Consider the following 12,927-nt stretch of genomic DNA (forward strand, 5'->3'; position numbering starts at 1 on the left):
TGTACGGTATCCTCTCGAAAATGAACCTAGGGGAAAAACTATTAACCCCTTCCAGTACCTCCATAAGAAGATGGGTTGTACTGGTTTAGTTCATAGGATTTAACTAGTAAAGGCAATGGGGACTTTACATGCCCTGGGAGACAGTAGTCAGTCCCAGGGTATGGAGTCTATGTTTGGGGGTCGCTACGACACCCGTGTCACTGCACTGAGGGTGCTGTGTAACACATGTGAATAAAGATGGTTCCTATGGGGTTGAGAAAGATCCCATAGGCATTAAACACCAAAATAGCCTAGAACACACATAGCAAAAATGCCTAAGAGTGGGAAAAAGAGTCTCACTCTTAGCAGGTTAAAAAGAAACGAACACTTCAAATCCAGCAAAGTTGCTGGGGGACTCTATAGGTAAGGGAAATTGGCCATAGAATGAGAATTCTCCCTAACACACTGCATCAGTGGCCGATGGTTATGGAATGTTTGCTTGCGGTTGAGCCAAGGTGTATTTCTGCCTTTTTATTTCCCAAAGCCTTGTTCATCCGATGTTGAAGAGAGCTGTGAAATTTCAATTTCCGAATTTTGTCGTTTTATTGGTCACGAAATTGGACTGCTGAACAACCTCCATACTGGTGTCACCTAGCATTCAAGCTGAAGTGCCTGACTTTTGAAACCACCTTCCTGGTTTCAGACTACAGACTGACACTGAAGACCCTTTCTGAGTGTATTAGGGCTCATTCTGTTGGCTCCTATCCCCCTACATTAGCATCTTGTGCATAGTGTTGAGATGTGCGGAGCTGCAATTGTAAACTCGTTAGACATTGGTTTAGAAAGAAAAGCCAGTTTGGCTTGTGCTGTTGCAAAGCCTTTTAGTCCACTCGATAATTCGTTTTGCATCCATCTGTATTGTGCACTGCTTGATATGTTGTTCAAGTGTGTGGTTACATGAAGAATTCTTCTCTTGTAGCAGCCCCCCCCTGGTGGTGGAGTTACTGCTATTATTTATTTGGTTTTGAAAACCATTGCAGACAGAAGACTGTTTTTCCAACCATGCGAACTTAGAGGAAAGACTACCTTCTGTTATCTGTATGCTTTAGTGCATCCAGAAGATATTCTGGCCCCAGTCAAGGCGCATTTCCTTTTTTCTTGCCCAATGGACTTTTAATGCTAAAATACATTTAAAAAAAAATGCTTGCATGAACTGCTTCTTTACATTATATTTATTGAACAATGTAATTATGTAGGACCACAGAGATCAAAAGTATTTATTTAGTAATAATGTACCACCCGATAAGGAACCCACCCCAAGGATCAACTCCACAGGGAAAGGCATGAAGGAAGTGGGGGATGGAAGAGGGGGCATGGGAGGGTGAGGTAAGGAATAAAAAGGGTTAATGGGAGGGACATGTGAACAAAAACCAGAGGGTATGGGAACAATGCCCCCGGGAACTTAAGTTGTGCCATGGTCAACGTTCACGAAGGGTCATAAAAACCATGAGGATCCATTCACTGTATGCGCCTAGTTCCTCACTATTGTAAACCAACAATAGAGAGCGCTTCGGATGACAGTGATAACAGACAGCCACCAATGTCTTGTGCAGGAACTACCAGCTCTCCTGGGGAACCTTCTCCATGATCATTGATGACAACCCGTATCTGAAAAACACATCTTCTCTATGTGGAACACTTTGAGTTTGGTCGCTAAACACATTTAGACTTGTATCTGTAGCACTGCCAAAGCTCTCCACTAGCATCTGTTTACACTTAAGCATTGACTGCAGATTCTGGTACCAGAAGAATAAGATTATATTTCTGTCTGTGCTCCCTTCCCATCATCTGGGTCAAAGCAGACAACCATGGCTGGGCCACCACCTTCCTTTCCAGATGTCGTGGGTGCCGGGAAGGGAGACTAAATGCCTTTTTGGTAGGAAAGGTCCTTGATTTTCACAGCTCTAATGGGCAAGTATCCTAACAAAGTCTGGGATCAGCCTGGGACCCCCAATACACGGACAGACATTCGCTCCTTTTCTACCGTTCTTATCTCATTCAAGTTTTTACTCCATGATCACCATGGCACTCACTACATTGACCTTAAACACCAAAAAACGTGCACCCCACTCTTTGTATCAGTCACCTTGGCACCCAAGCCACCCAGATGATTTGTTTTGTGAAGCTCTCAGTAACATTTATCTGCCCTTCCATAACCTCCACATTTGACTCCACAGAGGTCAAAACATTGCTCTGGGTTGTCGAGCTTATTGTTCAGACCAAGAATAGCTGCCTTATTTATTTTAACATTTGTGACAATGCCCAGACCTGAGGGTATCACAGTGTTAAGTACAGTAAATACAGTAGAGAGATTCACATAGGTAGCAGGCAGTGGTGCTGATTGCCAGGAACAGTGATACTCAAATTCGTCAAACAGCCAGGTTTATAGTAGTGTAGGATTGTTCATTTCTAATGGATGCTGGTAAGGAGTTCCAAAGAGACAGAGCCAAGGCACAAAAACTGGCCCCACTGGATCTTTTGGTCTTGAATCGCGGAGTGACCAAAAACGTGCTGGAGCTAGATCTTAGCTCCCGAGTGGGTTTGGGGAATGATGCAGTTGTTGAGGTAGCAGAGTGCCACCTTCTAGAGACATCGGTGCGAGATACTTTTTTTTTTTTATTAAGATAAACCGTGCTTGGATGGGGAGTCAGTGAGTCTTGCGTCTAGATGTGTGATGTGATCAGTACGTTTTATACCTCGGGCTGCTTGAAGTGCTTTGTTCTGTAGTAATTGGAGTTTGAAAATGTTGGCCGTAGTAGTGCCCAGGAGTACGACATTGCAATAATCCAATTTTGAGATAAGTACTTGATCGAGTGTGAACCAATTTTCAGGTGAAAGTAATTACCTGGTCAGTGAGATGAGCCTTGCAGTATAGTCAGTGGAAGAGGAAAGTGAATTGATGTGCCTGGTCATGGAAAGGTCTGCTTCGAGGTGGACCCCAAATATTTTGATGTGGTTCAGCACAGGGATGGTAGTGTCATCAATGCAAAATGAAGAAAAGGTGTACAGGTGTTTGAGGCGGTATGGGGAGCCAACAACGAGGAGCTCTGTTTTCTCATCGTTCATGCACAGGTTGTGGGAAGCCATCCAGTTTTGGATAGTACTTTACACAGAGTTCATAATGGCACAGTCCCAGGAGTGATTGCCTGAGATTGGGATGAGTATTTGTGTGTCATCCGCAAAGTTGGTATAAATGATGTCAGTGGAATCAAGGAGATCGAAAAGAGGTTTTGTGTAAGTGTTATATAGTGGGCGAGAGGCAAGAGCCTTGCAGTGTTAGGGAGAATTTTCATTTCTATGCTAATTCCCTTCAACCTTAGCAAACCCTAGCTCTTTTGCTGGACCGAGGACTTTTAAATTTGAACTCCTGAGTGAGTGGGGCCTTTTTCTCACCCATGTGTTTTTCCCTGATTTGGACTTTGTGTTTTCACTGTTTTTGGAGTCTTGACAAATTCCATAGCCCCCTGCTTTTTGTATGGCGACACAGAGCACCTTCAGTGCAGTGTCATTAAGAAATCTTTTGGATTTCTCTTAAAGGCTTAAATACCTTTTCTTGGGTGAACTACAGTTTCCAAAAATAGTAAGATGAAATTAATCTTTCTTACCTTTTCTCTTTGTAGGTCAAGCCCACACCATCTTCTGCTTATCCTACTTTCTCATGTAACATTTGTTGTTACCCTCACTACTTTAAATGGCTGGTGGCAGTGGTTTAATTTGTACTACTATTGTGCTTTTCTACCGCAGGCTGAACCCTCGGGTGCAGTACAGCACCCATGGTGTCCATTTTGTCAAAATGGCCAGTCTTTTTTAAACATTTTCTAATTGTGAGGTCTTTCTTGGCTTTTACTCTGTATGTCGAGGCAGGGTTGAGCCCTTTGTGTGTTTTGCCTCTTGGCTCCAGTCTGTCTGGAAAGAACAGGATTTGAGGGAGGGTCCCGAACTACCCTATCCTTTGTCTCTAGGTGTGCCTGATTGAAAACAGTCCTAATTGGCCGACTGGGTGTCCTGAAAGGAGAAACACTGTGCTGTGTGCTTGACATCCTAGGCTGTGCATGAATGGGAAAGCGTGCTTAAAAGGTGAGGGTTTTGGGATTACAGAAGAGTCGACCACTGGAAGAAACATCCGAAGCAGAAATCATGAAGAGAAGCCTGCTGCAACCTCGTGGACCTCGGAAGTACCGGTGAAGCCCTGCTGCTGTGCTCACCTCCTTTTTCAAATCGAGAGAGAAGAACCGGAAGGGACGACTTCTTCCCTTGGGTTAGTGGGACCAACTCCACTTTGGGGCAATACCCGACTTGCTGTGCCTCTCCGTTGCTGCAGAAGCCCAATGCCAGGGGTCGAGTGTCCATAACCGAGTGCAATGTCTGCCGTGGAACGAATCCGGCCAAAAGCTCCAGGAGCCTCCTAGGGACACTCCAGAAGCAGGAAACCCCTCACCAGAGTCCCCTCACCAGAGTACCGAACCGAGGAAGCAAGGAAAGTGCAACCAGAGTTGTTCTTCATCAGTGCTATTTGCGAAGCGCTGAAACCACAAAGTGCTGCTCAATCGAAGAGAGCCTGTAGCTGCCCTCGACCTTCCCAAGTACAGCCGCAGGAGCCCTCCAGAAATCCTTCCTCTTGTCCCCACGACTGAGGCTCAGGACCCAGGGTCTGCATAGCTTTAGCAAGACGGAATCTAGCTGGACCACTTTTCTTCTAAACAGAGGAACTGTTTGGGCTTGGGGGTACTTCTTGCCTTAACTCGTGCTGTCTCACTTGAGATTTGCACTTGCTTAACTTTGAGTTGATTTCAAGTCCCCTTCGCACAGGCCTAAAAGCTTATGTGTCTTCAGTGATTTCCTTTGAACAATCTGACTTTGTGAAAGTCTTTTATTCAAGAAGTGCATCAGAATTATAGACTTTGTCCAAATAACTTTGGCTGTCTTGGCTCCCTAAAGGCACTCTTCTAAATCCATTGACTTTGGCATTGCTTGTCCCTCCATTGAATACTGTTACTGCTGGGAAAGGCTTACCTTGACTTCATTGGAGGATTCAGTTGTCCTCACCTTTTTAAGAAACTGTTCTAAACTTTTATTTTCCTTAACCCTTCCTTTCTGCAACCCAGAGTCTACAAAGTATATTGGTGTGATATATAAATGCAAATACTAGCCTTGTAATTGAAGTCCCTTCAGGGTGTAGGAGAAATGTATTGAGCATATCCAAAGAATATTCACCAGGTTTATTGATTCTGTAAAGTATTTCTAAAGTTTACTTGAACCATTACAAAGAATTGCCTTTTTTAAAGAATGCTTATTTAAAATGGATGTTGAATAAATCATTATTTATGACTGAAACCTTGAGTGCAAGTGTTACTTGGTTACTTATATTGACTGATTTCATTTGTACAGCTCCACAGCTCACATTTACCCCTCTTGAGATAGGCTTGTTTGCTCAGTCGCACTACCAATTTGTGTAGAATAGACCTTTACCAAAAGGTGGGTTACCTAATACCAAGCAGATAAGTCTTGTGTAGTCTTACTCAGTGTGACTGCACCAATGCTTACCTAACATGCGGGACTCCTTGAGGAGCTGGGATGGGATCAGCAGCGGAGTCCCCAATGAATACTCTGTCCATTTGGATTTTTAAATCCAACAGGGTGGTTTTGGTGCTGTGCTTACGATGGATTTCCTTGATGCCTTTAAAAACCTCTCCACCTTCTGAATCCCCAGAGCCCTTCTCGGGATGGCCTTAGGGCTCGAAGAAATCCTCTGCTGCTTCCCTGCCACCGCTGGAATCTAAAATCTAGCCTCTCCAGTTATTATACAGCCAGCGGAATTTACCGTCTCCGTGCAGGGCAGTATCTTGACAAGGCCTCTAGGGGGAAAAGTATCCCAAGCTACCCTGGTTAAGCTAGCTACTGGGGTTACTTATTATCTGCACCCGCTCTGCCTCCTAATTGCTAAACCAGGACACCCATTTCCATAAAGGTCTAGCATTATCACTGGGTAAAGATGGTCTTTCCGGTGGTGCCTACCAGATACAAGGTCTAGGCAGGAACGGGGCACACAGCATGCTGGCTGGCAGACCACTGAGAGTATCTCACTCCTCCGAAAATCGGAATGTCTGTCGGCATAGTCTTTCTTTGATGGTTTTTCTATTACTTGAATGTTGTCTTGCCTCAGTTAACAGACACATTCATTCTGAACGCCCTAAGATACTGTGTGGGTTCTCTTTTCTGGTGGCACACACATCTTCTCCAGAGTTCACACCTAAGTGATTAGCATTAGCTTGTCTACTTCATGGAGTTGGTTTTGTGTTGCTTGTCGAAATAACTCCCATCTTTAAATATATTCAAGTGCATTGTTTTTGTTCCATTTTCATTGGGTGCTTAATAAAAGAACTTTATTTCGTTTCGAAACATGCTGTGCAAAACTGAAATTGTGGTGATCAGTTTGGAACTTCATGGAACGCATTAAAACCGTTTACACTAAGAGCAACAGAAGGGCAATGAAATTTGAACTGGCTCACTTAAGTATTGTGAACTGGGGTCAGAACCGTTGGCGCACAACACCTTGCAGAACCTTTAAATGCCTTAAATTGAGTTCGCTTGCCTGGGATGCAGCACCAGTAGCCCTTTAACTGCTGGACAGGAAACGGAAGCTAAGTGAAAGAGAGGCCGTCATACGTGCTGCTCGGCTCCATCCCACCTCTTCCCCACATAAACGGTTTTGAATGAATCATCCAAATGTTCGGGTGACTTGAATAAAAGGTTGTTTGGTTATGAAAGATTTCAATCAGTCCTGCTGAATGGCATTGATCTTGGGGCTTGCTAGTGCCCTTATGCAAACATATGCGTTCACAATATGATGGACCTGATCCAGCAGGAGCGCAGGAGGAAGAACGAATGAGTCTAAGTTACTTTGCTGTCGATTGTGGGGGAGGGGTTTGGGGTACTCTCCATTTTAAAATGTTTCTCCTTCGCACATGTACGCACACACTGCTTTCTTTTCACTCTTATAGACTAAAAATTGTTATTTATAGGGATTGCATTATTGTATACAGGTTAGCAAAAACCATGTGAAAGTGCTTCACGTTGTTGGGTCACAGTGCAAGACCAAAATACTATTTTTTTTTTTTAAATTTTTTTTTAATTTTTTTTTTTTTAGCTCACTGTGAGGTGGATGTCTTTGTTAAAAAAACGAAGATACATTTTCAGTCTCACTTCGTCTGATTTTTTTTTTTTTCACCCTTTGTGGCCTTTTGACTTGTCAAATCTGAGTCTGGTTAATTTATCAACATTTTGTGTGTGGAGGAAGCTATTCTTGGGGTGGGGGAGTTTTTTTTTTTCTGTTAATAGCTTTATGTACTTTAATGAGTGCTAAAACGTAATATTCTCTCAGTAGTTATGCGCCCTCTTTTTCCTCTTTATCGCCATTGAATTACAAGTACATTTACAGGTACAAACAGACCAGCATAGAAAATAGCATGACCATGATATAATCGTTGGTAGTGTGTTCAGGTATGTTCACCACACTAGCCTCAGGGTTTCACAAATGAAACATTGTAGCTTTGTTGGGTGTTGTTGTGTGGCCCGCTAAATCATTGGGGTGAAATGGGCCCATGTTCTTCTGGTAGAAACTATTTCCAAGCACCAGGTCCATTTTTGAAGACGTCTATAGATTGAATTGTAATAGTCAAACAGGGAAACATCAACTTTTTACACTGTAGAAGCACACTTGTATGACGGCAAATGTCAGTTATGTGAATGTTTATATGAAACCATGAAGGAGCTAATTTTATTAAAATGAGTAATTTGGCTGCAGATATACTTGTTGACATACAGGTAGATGGCTACTCGCTGCCAAATTCTAATCATTTACATGGCAGACCGCATGTGCACACCGCTTTTTGTCCTGCACTTTTGTACTCCACTGTGCAAAGTGAGTAAATGCTGCTTGGCATGCTTAGATGCTTGCCAGCGGTTACTTTGAATTCTGAGTGCCGCTTGCCATGCTCGCATGTCGGGCAGGGTTTAATTTCAGTTGTGAACACTGCTTAACATGCACGCGCATAGTAAGCAGTATTCACAATTGCAAATAAACTCATTGTACATGCTTTGTGCATAAATCAGGCAGACTCCATAGGTATCTCTAGCATTTGCATCGGCATAAAAATGCACACCGGCGCAAATGCTGGAGCATTTCTATGGCAGAGAGCAAGGGAGGCTGGGGAAAAAGCATGTTGCATTCCGCACCATCTCTCCTCATACAAATAATTGAAAATGTGGTGTGGCCTGAATGGAAGGCTTTCCTTAATCAAGGCTTTTACACTTTCCATTTACGTTGCAGCTCATTAGAACATGGGATCCTAAGCGTCATGGCTACGCTTGTCCCTGATTGGTTGAAGAATGTGTAGGGAAAGTATTACTTATGGACAGTTGCAAAAATTAGGCAGCTTTTTCACTCTTCGTGAATTGTTTTCATTTGCCATTTTTTAAGAGCACCAATTTTAATGCATTCCATTGTTTTCGTTGCAGCTGCAGTGTGTTTAGCTCTCTTTACAACGTTAGTTAAAACGTTGGCTGATTAAGTTGCTATCTTAAGCCATGTGTGTCTATCGTGAGGGTCACTGGTTAAGGACTTTTGGGTGTGTTGTGCGCCCACATTTTAATTTGCATTTGTAATATTCTCACTTCTGAATACAGTTTCCAGTGCATGAAACTAGTTTACATTTTGAGAGAATGCTGAAAAACATTGCCCTTGAAAAAACCACCTTCACTCTAATCTTTTTATTTGCACTCAAAAATGTACTTTCCACAGGCTCTTTGTTGCAGTAGAGGCTTTTTTACCCAATATAGTGCAGATATCAGTTTCACTTCTGTTTTAAAGCAGTATTTCGGTTATCATCTGCTGTAGGCCTCTGAAGCTCATAGGGTTGCTTCTTGTGGTTTCTGTATAAGTAAATGCTTTTATCTGTCACTCCGGCAAAATAATCCTAGACTGAACTTCAAAATGTGCTCATATTTACCCGAAACCATGCCTAGATTTTAGTTTGGATGATTAGTGGTGCCTGAGTGCCACAAGGTGAAGCAAAATAATGCTGTGGAGACAATGACATGGGTAAGTAGCCTGTGCACCAGGTGGGGATGTTTTGCCGTGCCTGTGCTATTTAAACACTAGATTGAACAATGTGTTCTATTCATAGATTTAGTCCACTTCTATGTGAATAGCTTTTGGCAAGTATAGGCAGTTAACCAATGAAATATCAGCACCTCTCTGGTCTAGGCCTGTGTGTCCACCAGTTCCTCTCTCCTTTTGAATCGCTGTCACCTCCTTGCCCAGGATTCGTTCCTCTCCTTGATATCGTGGTCATTCCCTTAAGCCCCTCCCACTATGACAGCATACTCACTGGCTCTGCATCCCTATGCTCCTGCCAGTGGGAAATGGTTTGGTAAGCCATTTACTGTCCCTTCATGTGGTGCGCTGTATGTGCACTTGTATTTGTACGTACGTGTGCGTCCAGGAGAACTTGCATCAGTGTTTGGTTTGTTTGCATGGGGGCCTGTACGTGAGTTAGTTGTTAATATTCCTCAGTGTCTGTGTGTCTGAAGTACCATGAGATCTTTGTGCAGTCTGTTCTAGGTGTTCAAAGGCATCGGTGTCCCGATTAGTGCCCTTCGCTAGGATGCCTTGGGATTGTGATATGCAAGTTGATTGTAGAGGTGTAGTGGTCTGTTTGATGCCTGTTCGGGGGGTTAAGTTGTTGTTGACAAGTGACTTAGTTGGTATGTGTATATGAGCTTAGAAACTGAGAATTTCACTGCAGAGAGGTCAGTGGATGGCCAGGTGGACAACTTGAAGCATCCATTTGGGATACTCATTGTAACATCTCGGTATGGATGCCCCTGGATGACTGTCAGTAGTGATGCCCTCCAGTTAAGGTACATGTGAGGAGATGTTCTGAGGCACCCTGGAGTTAGTGTTTGTCTGGCAGTGGACAGTGTGCATCGTCTGGCCCTGGATGACAGTGGCGAACACTGGGAGGAGTATAAGACATTGTGTAGGACTAGTTCCAAAGGTCTTAGTAGGGATTCCAGAAAGAAAAAACACAAAAACAGGGACACCAGGTATATCTAAACCCCGGTCATACCTGGCAAACACCGGTGTGTGTGTGTGTATATATAGGACAATGAGACCGGGGTTGTGTATGCTTCTGGGTGGTGAGAAAACAAGGTAGCACAACCATTTAATATACATTTACCATTCTGTGGGAGGCCAAAACCCGCAACAGTGGGAGGTGAAAAAATTCAGTTCACATCCAATATGCAATAACAAGAAATGTATTGAATTTGGTTAAAAAAACGCCCACAAAGGATTATAAAATGTATTGTAAAGAATGTTATGTGGAAAAATGCAAACATTTGAGAAATGAATGCATCAACATCAAAAGCAGATTGAATTAAATCAAATGACAAATGAGAATGTACATCAGACCAAAAAAGAACTGCAATCGCCTCAAAAACAATCCATCCACACTTCACTCATACATCGTCTCCATACTACTCACTCAACTACATTCACTTACCACAGACAATAATAATCACATTGAAGAAAAAGTTATCAACACGGAGATAAAACACAAAAAAATGTTTTCACTACAAATAAAACCTAATGAAGCAGAAAAACGTAAAACCAGTTAAATGTTACAATGAGGTAAGTAGACCATCTAGTCAGTACCTAAAACCAATGTTTCATCAATACTATTGGTTAAAATACGAAGACCAAACATGTTCTTTCCCAATCCAAAAGCAATTAATTTTGTGGAAATTCATCAGGGGTTGGATGACATGGAGGCTTCAAGAACAAAGCAGTACTTGATTGTTGAATGTACACTGGTTTCGTGTGCCATGAATTGACACCTGCATACTTAACAGAAGCAAACATTTACTGAACTTCCAGAAAGGACACATCTCTAATGCAGGCATCTGCAACCTTTGGCTCTCCAGATGTTTTGCACTACATCTCCCATCAGCCCCAGTAAGCAGTCAATAGTAGGGGTCCTGGGAGTTGTAGTCCAAAACTTCTTCAGCGATGCAGCTTTCAGACACCTGCTCTAATTGGATTCCTAGGAACATTTTTGCATGCTACGAGTTCAAGGTGCGATATCTAGGAGCATGTCAAGTAAATTTCACAGTAGGGCACGAATTGCATTGGCCACCAGGGTGAACAATTGCAGTGGCACTCGGGAGCAAAATTACAGATGGGTTGTCAGTGTCCATTGTTGAGTGTATAGGTTTACGTGAAGCAAAAAAGTGTGTACACAGCAGTGGGGCTGTTTGTTGTTGGCACCAGTCTGTGTGCGCATGAGTTCCTGTATGATATGATTGTACAGGGATTGGTGTGATTGCAAGTGGACTGCTCCTTGACCTCTGAGTATGCCCCACTCTTGTTCTATGCAATCCATTTAGTTTCTTCCCTGTAGTCCTTAGTAGTCTCTTTCCCTTTGTGCTTCTTTACCCTCACCCCACACTTTGCTTCTGCCTCCAGTTGTTGACTTGCCATGCACCTCCCTCAGTACATGAGCTCATGACTGCACCTTGGCTGGATGAGTAGACATATGATGGCATTACCTGTGCTTTTGCAGAGGGGTTACCTGGAGCTGTATTTTAGCTCCCGTCCTGTTTAACTTATATTTAACTAAATTTGTTGGAAGTAAAATAAATTTGCTAGGCTATGCAGATGACATAGTTATCCTTGACTACACTTCTACAGGACTACAGGCCAAATTGAAAGCATTAGGGGACTATGTAAAAGTTAACGGACTAAGAAAAAAATGATGGAATGTATGTGTTGTAAAAACAAAAAAAAGCTTAGCTGGACTATTGATAGAAGGATTGAAGTTGGGCACACATATACATATCTGGGTGTGATATTTGATGACTGAACTGGAGGCCACAGGGTGAATATATTGAGGAGAAGATTAAACAAGAAGTGAGGTTGTTATGTACATTTAAAGGAAATAATGGTGGACACACAAAATCCTTACTCATTTTATATTCGACTAAAACGTGACTGCACATGTTATATGGAGTAGAAGCGTTGGGGTGTTAAATATATCAATGCCTTGAAGAAAATGGAAAGAAGGACATAGAATGGAACTTGGAAACTTTAGTCATTTTTTCAAACTGAATACATACCATTGGAATGCAACATAGTTGGCATTGAGAGTTTAATAAAAACGAAACTGTTGTTGGTACACAGGAAAATAATGCAGAGTCATTACACCAATTGGCCTTAGATTACAGAAATATGAACTCCATAATTAGGAATAGCTCTATGAAGTGGATACGTATGACTGTTGATTATTGGCCTCCTATGCTTGGCCCTCACAATATACTATATCTGATAATTGGTATAAATCCCTGGTAATGAAGTTCATGAAGATGTTTGATGGAGAACACACTTTAGTGGATTTGGCGACCAAAGTAAATAGTACTAAATACTGTGAATATGCAATGGAAGCTAGGACTAAACCGAAGAATATAAATGCCTTTCCTGATTGGCATACCAGTAGACAATATATGCTGATGAAATTGAATGCAATACTAATTCATGAAATTATTGGTGCTAGATGGGATTCCTCGTAACCAACGGTGCTGTAGATTATGTCGAGAATTTGTATTAGACTCTCTCAATCATTTATGAGATGTCTTAAGGTTTCTGAGTACTCTTCGTCAACAATATTTTAATAAAAATATGAGTTATGTTAATATTACTGTAAAGACTGGACTGGGTATCTGTTCTGCTCTCATCATATTAACTTTGGTGCCTTGGCGGGCGAAGAGGTGACGGTTCTTGACTTCACTCGATGGGGACCCCTTGAGGATGGACCCCCTTTGCAAGAAGGA

At 42.4% G+C, this 12,927-nt stretch overlaps 1 protein-coding gene across 1 annotated transcript in view; it reads left to right on the forward strand.

Annotated features, from left to right (window-relative positions):
• SNX10 (sorting nexin 10) overlaps positions 1–12,927 on the forward strand; it is a 78,514-nt gene that overhangs the window by 33,491 nt on the left and 32,096 nt on the right. The window lies entirely within an intron of this gene.

The sequence above is a fragment of the Ambystoma mexicanum genome, chromosome 2q, assembly GCF_040938575.1.
Source record: "Ambystoma mexicanum isolate Mex_15411 chromosome 2q, UKY_AmexF1_1, whole genome shotgun sequence".
NCBI classification, from domain to species: domain Eukaryota; kingdom Metazoa; phylum Chordata; class Amphibia; order Caudata; family Ambystomatidae; genus Ambystoma; species Ambystoma mexicanum.